This window comes from Pleurodeles waltl, chromosome 2_2, assembly GCF_031143425.1.
Source record: "Pleurodeles waltl isolate 20211129_DDA chromosome 2_2, aPleWal1.hap1.20221129, whole genome shotgun sequence".
Lineage (NCBI taxonomy): Eukaryota > Metazoa > Chordata > Amphibia > Caudata > Salamandridae > Pleurodeles > Pleurodeles waltl.
The window spans coordinates 1,054,997,132-1,055,018,137 of record NC_090439.1 but is presented as its reverse complement, the minus strand read 5'-3'; positions in this window follow the sequence as shown (position 1 = coordinate 1,055,018,137).

The window sequence follows — 21,006 nt, the reverse complement described above, 5'->3', positions numbered from 1 at the left end:
CAAGTCTTTAAGTGATGAGATTGGGGAGATATGTGAATTCAAATCTACTATAGATCTGGTAAGGCAATTTGTAACAGAGATCCAGGTACATGTTGAGTTAAAACAGTGTAATAAGCTGCTGGGCAACATGATCCGTGCCTCTTAATTACAAAGGTATACTATATGGTGTAAAACCTTCACCCCTGTGGATGGTGTAATAATACAACTAAAACGCATTAGAAAGTAAACACTCACAAAGTTATGTGTATGCTCACATACAACTTGGATAACAAGAACATGTCTCACAAAATGTCGGCATTTGAGCTTAGTGCGTCATCTGCAAACTAAACTACCCTCGTCCTCGCATCCGAATCATGTCTGTTTGAGCTAGGAACACTTTTCTAACTCAGACAAAATTTCAAAAAATGTGGTAACAAGTTCCTACGTAGCGGAATACACAACCTTTCAAAAATTATCACTAGTCATCTTTTAGTACCCTATTTCTGTATTTGGTTGTTGTAAAGTACAAATGAGGGGATATCTTTGCACAGGCAGTGTTACCATGAGTAAAAATATGAAAATAATGAATAAATACTATCACAAAATGTGCTGCATTGTGCCACATATTTTGCCTTTTTTACTGCATATTTTAGTCAATTCCAGTGGCACTGCCTTTACTAGATACTCTGGCCCTCATTCTGACCCTGGCGGTCGGCGGAGAGACGGCGGTCGGACCGCGAACAGACCGGCGGTATTAAAAATGGCATTCTGACCGCGGCGGTCCCCGCCGCGACCGACCGCTACTTCTCCACTCCGACCGCCACGGCGGTCATGACCGCGGGGCTGGAGTTTGCGCACTCCGGCCCGGCGGTCGTCCCAAGACCGCCAAGGGTATTATGACCCTGCCTACCGCCGCGGTTTCTTGCGGGCGGGAACCGCCGTGCGAACCATGGCGGTAAGCACTATCGGGGCCAGGGAATTCCTTCCCTGGCACTGATAGGGGTCTCCCCCACCCCCCACTACCCACCCGAGTCCTCACCCCACACCCTCCACCCCCCTGCCACCCCCCAGAGGTGGTACGAACCCCCTCCCCACCCCCACCCCGACATGCACATACATGTACCCCGACATGCACACACCCCCAACATGCACATATACACACCCCCTACACACACATACACAACGGGGACACATACCCGCACACATACATGCCGACATGCGCACCTGCCGAACAGCACACATTACCCATAGACACAGCACCACCCCCCGCCCGCATACACGCACTCACACACCCCCTCTACACACTCACACGCACACCCCCATGCACGCCCACATCACACAACACCCCCCCACCCCCTCCCCTCACGGACGATCAACTTACCTTGTGCGTTGGTCCTCCGGGAGGCGACGGGAGCCATAGGGACGTGACCGCCAACAGAAGACCGCCAACAGAAGACCGCCACACAGAAGTGTGGGTCGTAATTCTGTGGGCGGTGTTCTGCTGGCGTGGCGGTGGAGGTTGACCAGTCTCCACTTTCCCGCCGACCGCCAGTGTGGCTGCTGGCGGTTTTCCGGCGGAACGCTCCCAGCGGTCAGAATGCGCACAGCGGCACACCGCCGCGGTCGGCGGTCTTCACCGCGGCGGTAACTCGGCGGTCTTGCGAAAAGACCGCCAAGGTCAGAATGAGGGCCTCTGTCTCCTGATTCACACCACTCTACAACTTCACATATTGTCTTCCCTAACTAGGTTTCAACCACTTGTGTGCTTAGGCTTTCAAGTCGAATAGTACTAAAGAAACAAATACAATATAAAAATGTATTGAGACTGCACACTTGGGGAGATGTGTGGACATTAGTTGCACTACACTGAATTCCTGTAACTGGTACCTGCCTTTCCTTACTTAAGGCTAACACAACAATCCATATGAAGACCAATGTTTGCAATGTGGCCACCATTCTTGTAGAAGTTGGAGCACACTTTGGAACAAAAACATGTAAATTCAAACTTTCATCCTGTTAACTTAAGTGCAAATTAGTCAACAGGAACAAAATTACAAGGGTTGTCTTAAACAAAGTATTTTTTTTATTCCAACAAAGGAAATCCGGTTGAAAATTCTATGCATGAAAAATGGGCAACTGATAATGTTACTGGCATGGAAAGGTAAGCCATGTTTGATGTTTCTGTAAGTTAGATTAATATTTGTGAACATAAAGATCATTGATGTGTGAAATTAAGTGGCCCCTGCTGTATATTATAAGAATATTGCAAGCCACATAGGACTTCCCTGAATTCCTAAAGACATGGCTTTTCTCCACTTAGTTCCTGTCTTTCCTCTGGTAGGCTGATAGTTACAGCTTATCCATTTTTTAGGTCAAGCACTGGGGAGCCATATTTTTTGTGCAACTATGTGCTTAATAAATCGCATAACATAACAACATCATTTTCATTTGAGTCAAACCTATAACATGAGCACTGTGGCTTGGAATGTGTCCAAACATGCAGATGTTTTTTTCTATAATTACCTAAGGCCTGCAGAAACATGTTGCCATAAATATCTTGTTTCTGCTTATAACTGTTTATCTAGCAGAGGAGAACAGAAAAAGGAAAAACATGTTTAAGTTTGATTTTTTCAAACTGCAGCTTTAATTAGGCCATTGCCCTGTTTTTCAACTTGGCTGCAATAGGGGTCAGAAATCAACTGTTATAGGTTAGTAGAGTTGAGCAGCTTTGTCATTTATTCATTTCATGGTGTGTGTCACCGGTTGCCTTAATAAGTTAAACAAGAGTTTTTTTTATACAGAGATTGTAGGAATCCATGCATCTTGTTTCCCTCGCATTTCCACAGGTTGGCAGAACCAAAGAGGAAAACTATAGAAATGGGTTCTTTAACCTTCAAAGGAACTTGAGCCTTTCGTAAAACAAAAGAAAGAATAGTATAGAATTGTGGTTCTTGACCGTGCGACCATCATTGAATCACTACTGGAAGCCAGGGGCACCGGACTAAGCAATTTCAATGATTTGAACCTGAAATCAAATACACAAAATAGAGAAATAAGCACACATCAGACAAATACACAAATTATGAAATATTTTCTTTATTGCACAATCAAAAAGTATACAAAATCAGAAATTGTAATTTTATTGGGAAGGTTGGAGTTTTTTTTTAAGTGGTTTTATTTCTAAAAGCAAATAATATGCTGTACACCAATATATCACTTTGTCTTCTTTTTTGCCTAACACATTCTCTCCTTTCCTCTGCATATAACAGCACTCCATTTGAGGCCACCAATCGTCAGTACTAGATTTTCTTAGTTGTACTTGCACTGCTTCCAAGAGTCAATCTAAGGATCCCAACCTAATTTGTAGCCTTCACTTTGAAATTCCTTCACATTTACAAAATCTTTTAAGATTTTCTATTTTCTATTTTGTTTTGTCAATCTGTACAATTCATCAATCTGGTAATATGAGTTTGTTTTTCTAAACATTAGCAGACCCCGTGAGTAGGTATTATGAACCCTCAGACATCCGTGCAAGGTCCATTGGTGTAGAATGTCCTTCTAAAGATGGTAGAACATTCCATTAGTGGAAAACAATCTTGAAGGCATTTTTCTAGCTATGTGGATCTTGAGTGTCTGGCCCAATATGATTGCTGACTTTTTTCCATACCAAGTCATTAATATAAATGCTTGACTTTCTTGCATTAATAAGGTATCATCCTCTCCAGAATTGTTTTGTGAACATTGACAAATATACAACTTAATTGCATGCTGCAGTTCCACCCGATAGCAACACTTAGGGGATGCCAGGGGTTATAGCTTTGAACACTGACAGGTGAGCGTATGTTTTTGTGAGAGAGCATGTATGTGTGAGCATGTGTGTGTGGCATGAAAGTGAGTGAGAAAGAGTGAGGATTACTGTGCTTGAGTGTCAGTAAATGAATTTGAGTGAATCAGAGTGAGCGTAAAGTAGGACATCAGAGAAAAGATGACAGAGGCTAAATAAGAATGAGAGAGTGTGTTAGGCTGAGTGATTAGCAGTGAGAATGAGAATGAGATTGAGTGACAGTGAGGGCAACTGTGAGTGAAAATGAGTCAAAGTGAAAATGGATAAGCAAAAATCTGTGAGATTAATCGAGTACAAGTGAGTTTGAGTGAGTAAGTAGGAGTGAGTGAGAATGAATGAGAGTGGATGTGAAAGAGTGAGTCAAAATGAGAATGGGTACAAAAGACTAAGGGCCTGATTTAAATCTTGGCAGTATTACCACCAATTCTCCACTGAGGCGGACCCGAAAACACCGTCTAGTAGACGGTGTTCCACCCACTGTATCTAGATGTATTGGGGCCACAACAAAGTGCTCTTCCTAGGCATTAGGCTGCGGGTTCCTGATGACCATATTTAGATGTTACAGTCCTGCAGGCAGTGTACTGGAGGCTGTTTGCTGATGGAGGGAACCCATTGCTGGACCTAAGGGACATTGTTCAATGAAAGTGGCAATGGAATAGAGGTAAGTCACACACACACTATACCTTAGCCACATGTGTCCCTCTGCACAACACACTACCCAACACACCACATAAATACAATAACCCATTGCCAATCCAATACCACACAGCAGGTACATGCTGAATACACACATTGCAGAACATCCATTACCCAATACACACACTTATTTGACACTGCACCATACATGGCACAACCACAACAACTGACACCACTACACACTCAGCTACACAAAGTCACTCACACACAAGCACAACTACACACTTCACAACAGCCACCACACACCAACACTCAGCTGAATGTTTCACAAAGCAACATAACTCGCACCCAAACATTCACAACAACATCACACCCACATGCATATGGCACACATAAAGACACAACCGCATCACCCACTCCAGCTCCCTCTACCTCGACCAGCCAATCCAATCTTATCTACACATACATACTGACTCACATGCACAACTGGACTCATCATATCACTGGTACAGATTCACTTGCAATTCGAACACATACGGAAGATGACAAGTTTGCTGCAATCGTTACTGTGATGCCAGCATGCATTTGGCAGAGAATACTCACACCAGAATAACAATTGTGTATGTGTGCGATATGTGTCCTGTACCAGTGTGTTCCCATCAATCACTGACACATATGTGTTCCTGACATATGCATGTCAGAAGTACTTACAATAAATACCTGTGGCATGTAGATTCCTGCAGAGGTCCCAAGTTCATGTGCAGTGCCCACTAAACATACGCAGTACATGCAATATCCCTGAATTTGAGTCAGGCGACTGCTGGGTTGTGTTTTCTCTGTGGTCCAGTGGCAGTAGTGCTGGTAGGTGATATCCAGTCGGGTCCAGTCTGAAACAGAAGTAGGAATGTGGAAAAGGGTAGGTTTTGTGCCGCTTCCCCCTCCATTCCACCAACTTGGGTGTGGAGGTCGGACATCCACAGGCGGCTTGGCGGTAAGGCACATCCAAATCTACTCAGCGATAAAGGTGTCTGGAGTCCTGCCATCAGCCCCAATTACCAATGCCACCATCACAGCGGCTGGAGATTCCTAGTGGAGTCAGCAGGACTCAGGAGGTGTTTCAACTACTGTCCCGCCAAATTCTAAATCAGCCGGGCAGACCACCAAGGTGACAGGCGGGTATTCTGATGGAAAACCAGGAGTAGGACCGTTATTGACAATATCTAAAGTAGGCCTTAAGTGAAAACAAATGAGTGTTGATGAATTAGAATGAGTGAGCTAGTGAGTGAGTTTAAGTTAAAGTAAATGAGCGTGGGTGAGAATGTTTTCCTATGTCTGTACGTTTATAGTTGAACTTGGCATAGTCAGGGTAATTCTTGGCTTTTAAAGGTACTGCTGACAAAATGCTGGCACAGACACACTGGAGACAAGACTTGCATATTGGAAACCTATTACAAAATGCTTGCACTTACACACTGGAAGTAAATGTTGGTATTGGTCACCCAGAGAGATTTTGGCACTTGCATACTGAAGGAAATTCTTTGCACACATGGGACCCATTTTAAAATGCTGGACCTGGTGCATTGGAGGATATTCCTAGCCTAGGGGAGGGCAACAGTTTCATATGGAAAGGGGGCATTCATGACAAAATGTAGTCACTGAGGTACTAAGGATGATATTTAAGTTAACTGTTGCCTATAATATATGGTTGGCAGTGATAGCAAAATTCAGGCACTGGCATATTGTATGCAATGTTTGGGCCATAGGGGAAACCATAACAAAATGCTGACCCTGGCAATGGAGGTCATTCTTGACACACAAAGGGACCCATGCATATTTTTTTTTTTAAAAATAGGTCAACTCATTGGGACTGTCAGGTTTCATTGGCTTGGCACAACATGAAAGTGCTTGAATATTTAATTTGAGTCTTTTCAAGGCCTATGGCTTTTTAGAAAATTGGTGTGAAATTTGTGCTGTAAAATAAACTATTGGTCCACATTTTATTAAAATATTTTCTCAGTGTCAGAGAAATCCCTACTTAACAGCTGCACTAACTTACTTTGCTTGCTACTATTCAGGTAAATATTCCCTTGCCATATCATGTCAACATTCTAACATAGGTGATCGCTAAAATAAGCATTCTTTGTGTTGTTATATTAATCATACTCTTATTAGGGAACTTCAGTAATGTTAAATTATTGGGGTTAAGGTTGTGTAGCGTCTTAGGAAGATTCAGGGTCCGATGTCATATGTCATTTCCTGTGAAGTCAATGAGATAAAAAGTTCTTTGATGTAACTTCCACTATCCCAAGCATTTTCGCAACGTCCTTGCTCCATACACCATGTAAGGATATTGTTAAAAATGTGGTCTCTAGTTGGCAGAGTTATACACCCTTATCCAAGTAGGGACCACAATCCTAGTCAGGGTAGGTCACAAAACATTCCCAATTATCCTGTGCTCACCCTCTGGTAGCTTGGCACAGAGCAGGCAGGCTTAATTTAGAAGGCAATCTGTTAAGTATCTGTGCAATAACTCAAACAGTAGCACAGTAGAAACACCACAAAAATACACCACACGGGCTTAGAAAAATACATAATATTTATCTGAATAAAATACAATCAAAACAACATAAATCCAATATGAACAAGTTAAGATATCTCTTTTTAAAGTTTAAATGAGTCTCATTCCTTAAGAATCAGTGGTTGTTTCTTGTAACACACAGTACCTGGGATGCATCAAAAATAACAACCCACGGGCTGCAGAGGAGGAGATGCGCTGAAAAATAAGGCGCTGCATCGGATTTTCCGGTGTGGCACAGATGATGCGTCATTTCTTTCCAAGCTGCAAGGAGATAAGTCAATTTTCAGGAGCGCAGCCTTGGTTCCTCACTGCATAGCTGGGATACTTTGATGCCCAGGGAAGATGCCTTGAAAATCCTTGATGTCCTGGTAGAAGGAGCAGGCGCTGCCTCGATCTGGTAGACAATGCGTGGGGTTTCAGCTGTGAGGCAGGCACTGTGTACATTTTCTGCAGGCGTTGCGGTTTTTTTTCTGATGCATGGGGATTTTCTTCTTTTTGGTGAAGTCTTTGTGGCCCTGAGACTTCAGAACAGGAGGCAAGCTCAATCCAAGCCTTTGGAGAGCACTTATGGGAAAGTGAGAGTCCTTTCAGCAGAGTCAGAGGCCAGCAAGCAGCAGGGCAACCAGCAGGGCAATCAGCATGGCAACCAGCAGGGCAGCAGCCCTCCCTAGCAAAGCAGTCCAGGTAATTCCTTTGGGCAGCCAGGCAGTCCCTCTGAAAGAGTCCAGGTGTAGATCCAGAAGTGTCTGATTTGGTGGGGTTATAGACCCAGTATATATGCCCAAAAGTGCCTTTGAAGTGCACAATTCCTCCTTTCAGCCCAGTCCTTTATGCCAGGGTCTCTGTGGTGGATTATCAGTCCTTTGTGTAAGGGTAAGCCACTGGTCTTTGAAGTGTAAAAGAGAGCCCCTCAACCCATCCTGCCCAGGGAGACCCATTCAGTATGCAGATGAAGGCAGATGTGACTGAGTGTCCTGTGTTTATGGCTGTCTGGATGGAATGCACAGAGTGAGCTGTCAACCAGCACAGACCAGACGTGGACTGGAGACACGCTGTAAGGCACAAATGGCAGTAAGTGCAGAGAAATGCCCACTTTCTAAAAGCGGCATTTCTAAAATAGTAATATTAAATCCACCTTTATCAGTAAGAAGATTTTTCTATTACTATTCTGGCAATACTAAACATGACAGGGCTACTCCTTCCAGAACAGAATCTACCATTAAAAGGTATACGAGGGCAGTTCTAATGCTAGTCTGAGAGAGGAGCAGGCCTCACAGTAGTGGAAAATGGATTTGTGATTTTTTTACCATCAGGACATGTAAATCCCATAGATACAAGTACTGCCTTTTACTTACATAGCACCCTGCCCTATGTGTTACCTAGTACCTACATTCGGGGGGACAAATACTGCACAAAAAGGGGAGGGAGTTTAAGGCTTGGAAAGTATTTTGAAATGCCCAGTCGAAGTGGTAGTGAAACACACATGCCTTGCAATGGCAGGCCTGAGACATGGTTAAGGGGCTACATATGTGGGTGGCACAACCAGTGCTGCAGGCCCACTGGTAGTATTTAATTTACAGGTCCTGGAAACATGTAGTGTACTTTACAAGGGACTTACAAGTAAATTAAACATGAAAATTTGGTATGAGCCAATGTTACTATGTTTTAGTGAGAGAGCACATGCACTTTAGCACTGGTTAGAAGTGGTAAAGTGCCCAGAGTCCAAAAGCCAATTAAAATGAGGCCAGAAAAAGAAGAAGAGGAAGGTAAAAGGTTTGGGGTGACCCTTCAGAGAGGGCCATTTTCCAACAGATCCCTTTCTGCAAAATGGCTAATTTTACACCACATCAAAGGTTAGGCAAGTGCAAATCAAAATCTATTGCTCTGGTTGCCCAAGTTACAGTTAAGCCCTCATTACCAGTTTGGGGCTAAATTCCAATCCCTGTACAAATGCTTAACTGGAGTTACAAGTAATGTGACAATTATCACACCATCGCCATATTCCCCTAATGAATTCAAACATGTTAGAAAGGCCCATAAATAATAGGTATAATTTGGTGTGCTAAATACAGATTTCTCATGATATGCCTCATTTGCATTTTGAAAAATGGGAATAGGCGGTAGTTCACAAACACGGTAAATACCTCAGCTCATGTAATGGTATTGACAAGGTGTGGTAAATACCTCACCATATTCCTGCTAACCTGTACCGAGGGGCCTTAAGCTAAAAAGACAACTGTGTGTTTGCCTCTAATACAGCATAATAGCCATCTTCCAAGAACTAAAGCACTTGATGAAAGCCCTGAACCTTGGATAAAGTTATGAGCTGCGGGCCACGGCCATGTGAACAAGAGCATTTAAAAACCTACATAGTCCGAGGCAGCAGGTAACAATACTAGAACATTCCACCCATTAATTGTAGGATGTTAAATGTAAAAGGGAAAAAAAAAAAAAAACAAGTATTGGAATGTTAGAGCAGAAGGACTGTATCAGCCACTTTTGGCCCAGAGCCATCTCATTGTCTTCAGTGGTGCACTCCACATTCCATAGATCTGATATGGGTGAAAATATATTATTTGTCGGTAACAAATGAAGAACAATATATTGTATTCAGATATGGACAGGCTTTATTTCGGATCTCCACAGATTTGCTTTCCAATTATAATGGACGGCTCGAAAAGATTTTCATTCAGTTTGCAGCTCAATACATTCATAACCGCTTGTCATTGTTAAAACTACGCGTGCCTAGGTGATCGCATTTTCTTTAACAGTATTTCCTCTTGCAGCAGCACCGACAATAATGACTTTGTCTATGCAGTGATTCCTGGTAGCTTTCTGTATATACTGTTTCACACATTCATTCAAAGGCCGCTGAAGCCCAGCGTTTACTGTTTTGTTGTAACCTAACACACAGCGAAGGCGCAGATGTGGCAAGGGTTATCGATGTCAGAAGAATCCATTGTCCCTGAAATAAACAAGGCATCGTGATCGGAAGCAGTAACTTGCATCTGTCACATTGAGATACACCTCGGGGCTTTGAATTGTTCAATTGTCGCGGCATTTCAATAGATATTTTCATACGTGCTGGATGAATTCTATTGTGCTATATATTTGTCTTCCATACAAATGAAAGACTGTTTAAATGGAGGCAATATTCTTTTCGAAGTATAGTTTACCTATGTGTTTAATTCTCCAGTGCTGTTTGCATAATGGGAACGACCTGAAGTTTTGACATCTGCGAAATCCACCATGGCTTTTACTGCAATGATTTGATGTCTCAAATTCACGGACATTCGCATCTTCATAGTCATGCACATAGTCCTTCTTAACAATATATTAAGACCCACATCTACCACATGCGCCCAGTCCCCCTCTCTGTGCCGAGAGCGTGGTTGGCCATCCCACCCGTAGTCTGCACTTGAATGTTTTTCATCTCCTGCTCATTACACCCTCCTTATGGAAGTATCATCGTCAAACTGACCTCCCCTGTGCCTTACACACCTTGGAGCCATTATTAATACTATATACATTATAAACGGACCTTTCTCCTTATTTGCTAGCCTTCGCACTGGAGTTCTCATACCTGTAAATGTGGCACGTCGACATGGAAGGAACACGCACAGACTGGTATGGGTGCTGCCACACTCGGAACTGCGTCACCACAGTTCCGTCCTTTATTTATAGCTTGGTGCTCCGTGCCCCTCCCGGACACGCTGAGCACGTTACTTAAACACGGAGAGCCCGAGTGGCTCTCCGTTTACTCTTTACATCCCTCCCATGTTTTACTCCACATGGACATAGATAACCAAACTGAACTTAAACAAAAGGTGAAAACATTTTCAATACGGAACAACCCTCAACAACAAATTAAATGAATAAACACGAATAGTCAATAACTGAGAACACTACAAATTCGTTCCTTAGCACCCTGAACCTTCAAGTCACTCACAAAGTCCAAATTAGACAGCTGGAGATCATTTCACCCTGTTCAACAAACGAAATCCCTCAGCTGACTATTCGGTACAGGGTTAGGGCGCAAGTCATATCTCGCACTTCTAGCGTTACCACTCCTGTGTTCAAAAGCACAACCAGGTCTAGTTTGCACGATACTTGTTGGCTCGGAAACATCCTTCCTTTCCACTGCCGGCAGTGGTAAGTCATCCGAAAAGTCCTCTGTCTCTCCTTCATCATTGGTCTGCTCTCTTAGACCAGCCCTCTTAAAATGTGACACGTTTCGTGTTACTCTCTTCCTTCCTCGTGCTGCAGTTATCATGGACCCTTTTATGCCAATTATCTCCCATACATCCGGTTCAAACGGCGTTCGGAACTTTCCTCCTTCTCCTCGCCGACGTTTCACGACCACTCGATCCCCTTCTTGGAACCCTCGATATTTTGCTCGTCGTCGGATACTTGCCCGTTGGTTGGTAGCTTCTCGACGGTTCTGAGTGGCTTTTACGTCCAATGCAGGGGGTCTCCACTTAGGACCAGAGGGAATACAATCACGTGGAGACACTTTGAACATCAAAGAAGAGGGAGCACAGCCAGTGGTGCTATGAGGTGTTTGACGATATGCACTCAAAAACTGATACAGACATTGTTCACTGTTTTCATTTTGCTCGACTCCAATCCTTAGAGCTCTGTTCAAGGTGCGCATAAACCTTTCCACGTCTCCATTGGCCTGAGGCCAGTAAGGCATTATTTTACGATGACGAATTGCCAGACAGTCAAGGTATGACCTAAACTCTTGCCCTTGGAAAGGAGGACCATTATCAGTTCGGATTTCGTCAGGCAAACCAAACAAAGCAAACGTCTTTTGTAGAACAGGCCGTACATTTTCAAACGCCGTTGACGCTATAACTTCCACCACGGGGAACTTGGTATATGAATCAATCAAAACAGCAGTCAGTCTACCATCTGGGAAACTCCCAAAGTCCATGCTCACTTTAGCCCAGGGTTTCAGAGTGGCCGGTTCAGTTTCTACTGGACAGCTCGAGGGATCCATTGACGTGATAATGCAAGAATGACATCTCCCTACCATTTCATCAACCCGAGTATCCATACCCGGGAACCAAACCTTTGCTCGTAGTCTTGCTTTGGTTTTAGCAGCCCCTTGGTGCCCTTGATGAGCCAATTCGATCACCTTCGACCAGAGACACTGGGGAAGCACGATTCTCCTACCTCTGAGAACCAACCCATTATTGTCAGTAGACAACTCTTCACGCACTTTCCAAATACTCTGCATAGCGACTCTTTGATCAGGGCAGGACATGTGGGTCTTCTCTAGAAAATATTTCCATCTTTTGTGACTCAACGCTTCTTTGACGTGACTCAACATTACATCTTCCTGGGTAGCGTTCACAATGTCAGTTACGAGAAGTGCATTAGGGCATGCCGACTGCACAACCATGCTAACAAAGAGTTCAGTGTTTTCTTCATCTTGTTCTTGATGACCATCACACCGCTTTGGAGGAGGGTGTCGAGACAGATAATCTGCAGGATTATTCGCACCAGGCCGATATACAACCGTGAACCTATAAGGTTGAAGTAGAACAGCCCATCGTTCAATTCTCGGAGGCGCCAAACGTGCACTACCCGCAAACAAAGGGACTAACGGCTTGTGGTCAGTCACAACTTGAAACTCGTGCCCATACAAATATAGGTGGAAATGGCGGCACGCCCAACGAATGGCTAGAGCTTCACGCTCGATTTGCGCATACCGGGTTTCAACCGTTGACAGTGCTCTACTAGCGTAGGCAACAGGGACCCACTCTTGATGCCTCTGTTCTTGTAAGAGCACGGCTCCAAGCCCAACGGGGCTCGCATCCACCACCACTTCAGTTTTCCTACCGGGGTTGAAGTAAGCCATAGTCGCTTTATCCAGCAACGCATTTTTAATATCCACAAACGCTTGTTGTGCATCCGGAGTCCAGTCCCACCGATGTTGCCCTTTAGTTAGTCGTCGAAGAGGTTCAGACATGGTGGCAAGTTGTGGTATAAATCTGCCGCAATATGTGGCCATCCCTAGAAAACTGCGAACTTCCGTTGGATTTTGCGGAACAGGGGCTTGACGGATCGCTTCCGCTTTCCGTGGGTCTACTTGCAGACCATCTTTTGAAAAGACATATCCGAAAAACTCTACCGAGTTTTGATAGAACGCACATTTCTTCTTATGAAGGGTTAGCCCAGCTTCCATCAGTCGATTCAACGTTGACCTTAAATGACGATGATGCTCTTCTCTCGTCTTGGAGTATATCAGGATATCATCACTTAGGTTAATTACCCCTGGCAATCCGGACAACGTTTCTCGAATCGCATTCTGAAATACTTCAGCAGCTGACGACACTCCAAAACTCAGTCTCTTGTACCGTCTTAGCCCCACATGTGTCGAGAAAGTGGTAATGTTCCTACTTTCAGGGTCCAGCTCCAGCTGATGATACCCCGCATTGAGATCCAACTTGGAGAACCACTGGGCTCCATTCAGATCCGCAATAATGTCATCCATGGTGGGAGTTATGTGCATCTCTCTTTTGATAGCCTTGTTTGGTAGGCGCATGTCAACACATAGACGAATCGCTCCTGGCTGTTTCGGTTTCGGTGCGATTACCAACGGTGATACCCAGGGCGTAGGCCCATCCACCTTTTCGATGACTCCTTGTTCTTCCAACGACCGCAACTCTTGTTCAACAACCGGCCGCAGATGAAAAGGCACCCGACGGTGTCGTAGAGCCACAGGTGTCACATTGTGGTCTACGTGCAACTTGATGCGTTTTCCTTTCAAACGTCCTAAACCCTCAAACAACTGCGCGAATTCATGGAGGAGGCGTTCCACGTGAGTGTCATATATTTGACGCGCAAAGAATACCAGCTCTAACTCTTCAGCCGTGTGACACCCTAACAAAGTGCCACGATCCCCGGCTACGACATAGAACTTGGCCTCTGCTGATCTGTCTCCACTGCTTACGGCCACTTCCACAGTTCCTTTGAGGGGAAGGGGCTCTCTACCCCCATAATTATATATTTTAGTAGCTGTTGACGTAAGTGGCGGGGCAGGTACTAACTTTTTGAAGAGGGTTTCTTCCATGACATTGACAGACGCTCCAGTGTCGATGAGTACAGAAACCCGCGTGCCATTGACGTAGACATCACTCATGGGCGGCTGCCTCCTTTTCCCTGGTTTTCCTCCTGTGAAAGATATTACAAAAATGTCCTCATCTTCATCTTCCTCAAATACCGGACCACTCGCTGTCGCCTGCTCCCTTCCTTCCTCCGCCCCTTTGGACACAGCCTTTACATTCGTTTCTCGTCCTTTTTGTTCACCCGGCTTGTTTCTCCTGGACCTGCACATTATCGCAAAATGGTTTGGCTTACCACAGCGATTACACGATTGCCCTTTTGCAGGGCATCCAGCATTCGATCGATGTTCATAGCCACAGCTTCCGCAGGCCCTCTCACTAGGTTTAGCGAGGTTCAGCCTACGAGGCGTTGCCGGGCGTGTCTGGACGGCATCCACTTGTTCCTCCTTGACTTGAACCACACGAGTCGACGACGCTGCAGCCATTGACTGACCTCTCACTGCCGCCATAGCATCTGCTCGTACCGCTGACAGTTCATGCGACCTCGCCAGAATCAGAATGTCATCAAGGGACATTCCCTGTTGCCGAAGAATGAGTTTTCTCAAAGCATTCGACCGACATCCTTGAATGATCTGCGCTCGAATCTCTTCTTGTTGGTTGAGACCCGTGCACGAGCTCACCAGTTTTCTCAACCTGGCATAAAACATATCCATTGATTCTACCTCTGTCTGTTGCGCCTGTCTGAGCTTAAAACGTTCATAATCAGAGTTAAGTTGAGGATCAAAATGCCTATTTAAAGCAGTCACCGCTGCGTCAAAATCAGATTTATCCCCTGTATCAGGGAGAGAATCAAAAAGCTCCTGTAACTCATCTCCACCCATCAAAAGCATCACAGACCTGCGCACTGCTCCATCCGTCTCTCGGGTGGCACAAAAATAGTTTTCTAAGCGATTTATCCATAGTCGCCACCTTGGCGCAGCTGTGGCTGGGTCAATCAGCTGGCTAAACGGTGGTAAAGAGGTAAGTGAGGAATGAATACTGTTGTTTAGTTGTGCTGGAAGTTGAGGATGTCCTGGTAGTTGAGGGGGGTTGGCGTTATTAGCATTGTCTTGTGGTGGGGCACTCATGTTAGCACTGTCTCACTCCGGTGTCTTGCACAGGCTAAGATATCTTTCTTTTCTGAGGGTCTGCCTGCCAGTTTGTCTTACTACTTCCTTTTCTTATATTTCTATTATTATTATTTATTTTTTTATTTGTTTTCTTCTTTTTTTTCTTTTATTACAATTTTTTCCGTTCTTTGTACTTTTCTATTCATTTGAGAGTCCCCCCCCAGCCTCGGGGAGCACGTGTCCAGTTCGAAATTGGCAAAACCTGTTAATTAGCTTGTTTTTCTCTTTTCATCGGGGAGAACACGTCCTTTCCCCAAGCTCCCCAGCCTCGGGGAACGCGCTCCTCACACGGAGCCGTCACGCCTCCAGAGACGCTCCAAAACAGAGCGCTCGGCTGAAATTGACGAACCTCGTCAATTTCAGCTGCTCTCCCAGCAGCGCGGACACGCCCTCGGGCCGGGCACTCAATGGAGCGATTCGCTCCCTCCAACGATCCTCTTCTGGGGGCGGGGCGGGGCAGGGCTCACCTTCCTGGGTTTCCCCGATTGGGAAACCACACGGCACCGCGCACCGCTAGCGCGAGGCACACCACGAGGCCCGGGACTTCAATCGATCGTCACCAGGTTGACGCCGCGCCATGTGAATTTCTTTCACCCGCGGCAGCCTGCACCCCTCAATCGGTACATGTGTTGTTTTTTTTTCTGTGCACCGGTATATTGTTCTGCACCTACGGCGCGATGACTCGCATCCCGCTCGTCACCATTGTAAATGTGGCACGTCGACATGGAAGGAACACGCACAGACTGGTATGGGTGCTGCCACACTCGGAACTGCGTCACCACAGTTCCGTCCTTTATTTATAGCTTGGTGCTCCGTGCCCCTCCCGGACACGCTGAGCACGTTACTTAAACACGGAGAGCCCGAGTGGCTCTCCGTTTACTCTTTACAATACCCAGGGAATGACTTAGCCCCAAAGGACTTCCGATCTACAGAAGTGCATAACTCAACTTAACCACGAGGGACCACCTTGGAAACTCAACTCCTTACAGACACCATTCAAAACCTGGACCCAACTCTTCCAAAATCCTCTTCCCACCAAACATCTCTAGATACATATTATCATGAGAGAGTTTCCACAACTTCTGTTTTCTGACATGTACTACTGTACCACAGTTATAGCACAGGCTGCTTTATATCATACTTTCTGTTCCACAGTCATGACCCCACCAATAATAATCTAATTTCCTAAAGTCACTAGGGGACACATTTAAGATCCCCTAGCACCACTGGAGTGTCACTTTTCGTGAGGCTCCGGTGGCGCTATGCCCTGCACCTATTTACCTTAACGCCACCTTGTAAATACGGCCCCTTCACATGCAGCCCTTTGCGTGGAAGAGGCATATAATTGGTGTTATTGTGGGCGTGCTACAGCAACACCCATTGCATTTTCACGCTGCCTCAGATCTACGAGTTGTCCTAAACCCCCTTCTCAGGGGTGGCGTTAGCAAGGTGCAAAGTGGAAGAATACTTTTATTCCTCCTCGTTTTTTGCTTTTTCAATGCGTGCTGCATCCTGCAGTCTACAGCCTAAAAACTATTTTCACTGTAGGCTGGCTGTTGCATAGAAAATCACTGGAATGCAATATTAAATATATTAATGCAATCTTCAACTAGGGAACTGCTAGAAATGTATTGTGGGTGTTTTTTAAAATATTTACTAAAAGTCCAATTCATTGATGAAGTAAGACTTTTATAACATATTTCAGAAAAGGTAAATTTAGAAAAGTTATGTTTTCCTTGTCTAAAGCCTCTATCGACCATTTGTATGAGCTCCAGCTGTCACCTGGCAGCTGAACAATCCCCTTGAAGAGGTGTGAGAACTTCTCCCAGAGCAGGACAAAGGACTTGGCAGTGGAGGGGTGTGCCTTCTTCTCTGGCAGGATGGATGACCATCTGGCTGTACCCAGGAACTTGGTTAACTTCAAAGAGGCCTACACTGTTATAGGCAAATATTAGGTGACATTTGATCATGGCCTCCTTGGTTCCCCTGGATAGTTAAGAGACAACCCCTGTTAGAGAGCCCCCCAGAGCCCGTTTAGAGTGACCACAGAGGAGGGTTACTTATTTCCCTGGCAACATCTCTGGGTTTGCACAGGAGATTTGTACATGTGACGAAAGGTTCTGCCATCTTGATTCTAGGTGGAGTAGGGCACTGTGGTATTGTTTACAGAAGAGCACACAGGATCTGATGCAAAACTGGATAAGGTCACCCCTGGGAATGTCTTCCAGTTGGTTAGTCAGTGGCCAGGAGATTCTGCCACTCACAGGCTGATTCCAGGCATAAATATTTCATCTACCTTTCCCTCCTCATAACACAACACGTTCTGTTCCTGTGGAAGAACATAAGTGGACCACACCTTCTGTGTGTGTCCTGGGACGAACCTGGAAGGCTTGTCTTGCTCTCAGCCTAAAAAGGGGACTCCAGTTGACATAAGGTTGATCTCCAGTTCAATCTAAAGGAATATAAAAAGATGCAAAATGTATTTCCTGACATCCAAATCCTGTCCCCAAGATCCAGGACCCTTATGCCATATTCTCAAACTTGGGAGTTAGAAACATTTTGGCTTTGAAAACCTCCAGAGGACTGAAACTAACTTGCCAAACTGATGTGACAAAGGAGCATTGCTGTTGGGCCAAAGATTCGGTGTGCACCCACTCAGAATTTTTCCTATGCAGCAAATCTTATTTAGCCAAACCTCTTGGAGAAGGTATCTGCCCATGTGAAGCCCTCTTCAGCTGAAGCCTTTCCCCTTGCCCTGTTGGAAGAAACTGCACTGCAAAAAAGTAACAAAGTCTGCAGGTAGAAATCTTCACCGGGTGAAAGTGCTAAAAATATTCAGCCAACAAGTGACCTTTTCTGGGTACATAATTAAAATTTCTCCCACTCCCATAACATGCAGCCCTTTTCGACCACTGCCCACTGATATGCCCTGCTCAGGATTTGAAACTTCAGTTTCAGAGAATAAGGGCCTGATTTAGAACTTGGCTGATGGGAATTCTCCAACACGAACATTACGGATATCCTGTCCTTTGTATTATAATCCAATTATATCCTATGGAGATCGTAATACCGCAGACAGAATACCCATCACATTTGTAACTAAGTATTTCATAGGCCAAGTTCTAAATCAGGCCCTACGTCTAACTTCCGACTGGGTCATACTTGGTTTCTGTAAACCACCCATGCACCATCGTAGATGGCCTTAACATTTGCTTAGATACCAGTGAAACTCTTGGCGCTGAATGACTTTTGTCACTATTTCGAACTTTAAACTTTAAAAATTCATAATTCTGCTTTCACTTATTTCATTTTTCTCATTTTGTGTAATTGTTTTTAATTATAATGTATTCTATTTTTCTAAAGTGCGTTGGGATTTTTATTGTGGTATATTTTGACTTTATCACAGTTTTGATGTCACATAATTATTTTACCTTAAATCCAAATTAAGCCCATCTGCTCTGTATCATAGGTACCATGGGATTACGCTTAGGTTCATTTAGTGATTCTTATGGTTCATATTGAGGTTGTTATTTGAGGAGGGTACTCCCCCACCTCAACTATTACACTAAGGGGCATATTTAGTAGCCTCTCGCGACATTCCAACTCCACATTAACGTCATTTCTTTTATGCTAATGTGGTGTTCGAAGCCAAAAACGCCATATTTACAAAGTGGTGCACTACATGCTTTGAGCCACTTTGTAAACCTTTCCGCTACATTACGCCTGTGCCAGGCAAAAAGTATCCAAATGGGACATTCCCCCATTAGAGGGACACAAAATGGTGCAAGGAAAGAGATTTGCTTGTGCCATTTTTTCAGCACTTTTAATGCCTACTCAGATTACAAAGAGCCTCTGGGTGCTTTGCAGGATTAGTATCAGACTTTTTTATACTAATCCTGGAAAGCACTGAACTAGCGTCAACAATTCTGATGCTAGTCCCTAACTACCACCATGGTGCACAATATTTTTGGGGCATAGGGAAAGTGGTGCTGCACTGTGTGCAGCTCCATTTTTTTTAAATATACCCCTATCTTGTTACAAATACCTCATGGAAAAAAACTCTCTATGAGCAACTCCTTCCTCATCCGTGAATTACCTATAATCCCTTCTTTCAAAATGGGATGATCAAAAACAAGCCTATGATGAAACCCTAGCCATGTACAAGAGCAAATATCAGACCCTCACTGACATGAATAATAATACCTCTTTTTCACCCTACTTACATCTCCTTCCACCCTGCCCTTTCTTCAGCTACCTGTCCTAGCTCTCTCTTCAATATTGCCTCCCCTCCATCATTTGTATATTTTAATATCCTCACTTCCTTCACACCATTCAGCAACTTACCCAACCCTCTATTTCCGCTCAACTCCTCTCACACCATCTTTACACTCAATGTCCTACTCCCTTGCAGCATTCCTTCCATTACTCCACTACCTTACACATCTTCTTCTCCCAGACTTCACCCCCACACCTTCACATGTGCATCCTTCGTCCTTCTTCAGTGTTTTCCTTTGCATCTAATACCAATTGCTCCTCTTCATGACCTCCTTCAGCATTACCCCTACAGCCAACAGTACTTGTCACATACTACCTACACTTTGGTGAACTCTGATCACTTTCATACTCTATAGCTGCCTCTGCCCCCCAGCTCACTCCTCCTCATATCCTCCCCTATAGGAATATACCGCTCTCTACTGGTTCACAAACTGTTACGCTTATATGTACCCTGACACCCTCCCCACCACACCACTGCCCTTCCCTCACACTCCTCCCCTACTAACACAAACAAGGCCCAGACACCTGTCACACATGAAGCCTATCTACCAAATTGTAAGAACATAGGTTATCAGTTTTGACGAGTGGAAGCCCCACTCAGATAATGAATATAACCTTTGCCAGGATGAGCCACAAAAGCTACTAACCATCTGGAAGCTTCAACAAAAGCATTCAATGTTTATTTAGGGGCATTGTGTAAAGTATGCAGCACTCAAACATTACCAAAGTGAATACACAACACAAGAAAAATCCCATACCAATTTAGAAAAATAGAGTATATTTTAGTAAATGATAGTACACAAAAACAACAAACATCCAATAGGTAGAACCTGAGATATACCTTGTTAAGATGAAAATAGCACCAAAAAGCACAAAGTTCCACTTTAGGTTACCTGGTCATGCTGGGTTGGGGGAAAGTCACAAGTACAGGCCGAACTCAATGGAGCCAAGGTTGGATACAGTGACCAAGATCTGCTAGTGTCATTTTCATTGGTGGCGGCTGTAAAGAGGAGTCTGTTGGTGCGAGGAGCAGCTTGCGTATCATGGACAGTTGTTCGTCTAGCGCGAAGAGCTGGCCATTGCTGGAGCTTCACATTGTCATTGTGACAATGCAAAGAACAGGTCTCTTAATGCCGGTCGTCCCAAGTGGTTCTGTTGGTGAGGAGAGCAAGTCCCAAGGGAACTTCACTCTGGCTGTTGTCACTGTACCTTTGCCTTTCCCTCAGGAGACATTTACACAGATGCTAGCTAAGTTTCCAGAACCTGGGAGCACCTCTTGGGAATCAGAAGGCACTCCAGCTGAGGCCAGTAGAGGACCTCAAGCAGGTCAAGGCAGATCCAGTTTGTGCTGGTCAGCGTGGCAGTTGCAGGAAGACCTGTGGAAGCTAGTTCTATCCCTGCAACTCACACAGGAGCTCATACAGGTGACCCTTGAAGTCACTGTGGCTAGCC